The sequence below is a fragment of the Miscanthus floridulus genome, chromosome 2 (assembly GCF_019320115.1).
Source record: "Miscanthus floridulus cultivar M001 chromosome 2, ASM1932011v1, whole genome shotgun sequence".
Taxonomy (NCBI): Eukaryota; Viridiplantae; Streptophyta; class Magnoliopsida; order Poales; family Poaceae; genus Miscanthus; species Miscanthus floridulus.
In genome coordinates, this window is record NC_089581.1 from 127,153,875 (window position 1) to 127,157,316 (window position 3,442).

A 3,442-nucleotide genomic window follows, 5' to 3' on the forward strand; every position below is an offset into this window, starting at 1 on the left:
CACACACACTCTCTATCTCCTAAACTTGTAGGGCCGTCCCCTTCATCTATAAAAGGGGATGCACTCTCTTCTAAAAGAAAAACGGTCATTCCTACTCTCTCTCCGCTAAGCCTTAGACATTCTAAGCATTCGAATAGCTCTGCGGCTCTAGAACTCTAAAGCTATACAGAGCATATGTTCTAATACTTAGCGCACGTAGAAGCTCCCGTCACTCTTGGCCCTTCAGTCCAGAGTCCGACCGGACCTCTAACACCCCCATCTTATTTTCACTCGTTTGTAACCCCACAGCAAACTTCGAGCACTTGGGCTCAGGAATAAAGTCACCGACCGACTGAAACTGGACGTAGGGCACGTTGCCTGAATCAGTATAAACCCTGTGTCATTGAGTACTAGGCCACATCCGATCACAACGTACGGACAAAACTACAAATATTTACTTGTTGGTCACTTTTCGCACCGACAATATTAGTCATCAAACTTTAAAAGTTCGACTCTAAGTAGTATGTCTGAAATGCTGTTTATGACTAAACGAAAAAAAGAGGAGCCTAGTTACCCCTCCGTTTTTTTCACATATAACATTAGCTTTGTACTAAGTCAATATTATCTTTACCATTCATTTGACTTATAGGAGTTAGGATGACAAAGCTAATACGTCATGTAAAAAAAAATAGAGGGAGTATTATGCACAGGAATTTAAAGCTATGTTGGGTTACCGTGGTGCAATGCAACTAGGGTGCACCAGGAAATTGTTATTAAATTGACTAATACTTGCCACGTAACATGAGAAAATTTCATATCTTACTGAGCGGTGCACCACCATAAGTTTGATGATAGCTTCGCCCCTGGGAATTTTGATCAAATGTGTTCAGTATAGAAAACATAGTAAGCGGTATTTTCCATATAATTTTACAATCGTTAAATGAGTTCAAAACTTAAAATGGACCACTAAGTTTAAGCTATGTCATTAACTCAAACATCTGTCAGGACAATCCAGTTCTTCAAACATCTTTTGTTTAAACATATTTTGATCTGTGATCTGATCTGATCGAGTTAGCCTGACATCATCATACATGGAGCCACTTTCAAAAAAAAAATTCTCGAATACGTAAAAGGTTTGCGTATCATTGTATTAAGAGCGAGAGATAGTTTGATTACAACGACACGCCACTTAATGGCGCACTAGGGGGGCAGATGAATTTACAAAGATTTTATCCTCACCTAGCGGACTCTAAACTAGGTGATTACTCGCGCACGAAACAACCTAGTTTCGCCGCCTCGGCATCTATCCACTGGTCTACCAAGTGCCTGATGTGCGTGAGGATCTGCATAACCGTGGACGAGGCTTGGCAAAAGCACCTTCCGTTCCTCTCCTTCCATAGTTCCCAGGCCACAAGAGCGAACAATGGGTCCGCTCCTTTCCTCTTGCCACTTTCAAATTTTAAAAGCAACATATCATGTGACTTCACTCACGTCCTCAGAGAAAAAGGTAGAGTTCAAATGTAGCGGCGGATCATTTGGATTGTTTAAGCCCCTTCGGGTATCAAGTGCTGGATTATTATAACCCGTTTTAGGAAATACGTGTCATACGGAGCGGATATTGTAGTCCGTAGAAGGAAAGGGCACAAACTTTCCCAAGCCTACAATTATTCCGTCCGAGATTTGGAGAGTAAAGCAAGAGGCCACTAGAATTATAGTACGATGTTTTGGTTCTTATTCCCCAATCATTTGGTGCGTGATGCACTATATAGCTTTATAAAAAAAAGCAAATACATGCATCACCAAAAGGCGATATGCATATATAGCTGGTAGTTTGGACAACGAAAAAGGATATGCAAAGACCTTAAATAGTGATGGAATTCAGTTTTTATATACTATATGCTAGAATCTGCATTGATCCATTGTCTTTTAGTTGTTGACACATTCGTAGAAAGCATTCAAGTGATTGAGAAAGGACTATCATGATAAGGGTACCTGCAGTGGAGGAAAAGCATTGGACTGTAAAGTAGTGGTTCTGGATGTCACAGTCACAGTAGTTCTTACTCAGATTTAAGATTAAGAATCATGTTACATTCAAGAACCATAAAAAACAGGAAACTAACTGGTGTGAACTAGATGAAGGACCGAAATGGTGACCAGAGAGGATGAATGGGAGCCAAATAAAATTTCCGAGAGAGAAAGAGAACTCGGCCTATATCCTAAATGACACGTCCACTCATTTTTTTCTAGCTTTCCATAAGATCAAGTAACAATAGAGTGCCAACAGATCGTAGGAAAGGAGCTAAGAAGATGCGGAAGCTAAATGAGCGAGCAATTAATGGAGAAAGACTCAAGAACACAGTGCAAGCCGGACCGGTCCGGTATACATATTGGACCTGTCCGGTGCGTAATTTGGCCTGTGCCGGTGAGAGGAGATGAAGAGGGAGACACTCATTTTTGGAGATGTGCCTAGTGGCTCTAGTTAACTGTGACGACATCCTCTTCTCTTTGTTGCTTTCTCTCTTCTAGGTGGACATCTTGTGGAGAGCTTCATGGCTCCGTTGGGGTGCTCTTACAGCTTAGCTTCTTCAGATGGGCTAGTTTTAGTTTAGTTCCAGGTAAATTTCTTTTGAGAGAAAGTTCCTCTATGTTAGAATATTTATTGCTTTCAAACGATCAGTCAAGGGTCCACTCCTGTAGTTTCATAGCCTAATTAAGGCCATTCTTGGTGGAGAGTTTTATAGTGTTATTTCTAAAAATGACACGTTCGATGAAATGTAATGGAACATGGATAAAACAACACCCCACAACGCATGGTTTCATTCTTTTTTTATAGATATTTAATTGCATGACTAATCTATAGTTGGAAACCGATGCAAGAGAGCTTAGTCTACATGAAACTCAATTATTCTATCTCTTTAAAAATGTTGCTACGTCATCAGATATGCTTATGTGGCAACCTATTAAATACGGATCAAACTCCCACCGATACTAACTTATCATTGCTTAAATAAAGAATATGAAATCTGTATATAAATAGGAGTATGTCGTTAGGCTGGTCTCATTGGGAGTTTTGTGTCCAGTTTCAAGGTTCTCAAGGTGTTAGAAACAATGTGGACTCATAAAACTTGTTTTAATTCCATGAAATTTTCATCTTCTGTCTTTATCAATATTGTGCCATTTCAGTATATTTATCATGCTGGTAGCTTATTTAATGCTCGTTAAACTCCAAGGACACCGGGGGTAAAAGTCATTGCTACTATCACATCAGCAGGCCCGGTCCTGTCAATTTATGGGCCTGGAGCTTGGCCAGAAAGATGGGCCCTTCATTTACGACAACGCGCAAGAATGACGCCGGACGCGAAGACGCAGCTATGAAGCGACGAAGAGAGCGGCCGCGGCGGAAGAGAAATCGACAGACTCTTCCTCACACGCTCCAGTATTTTTAGGCCACATATATGATTTT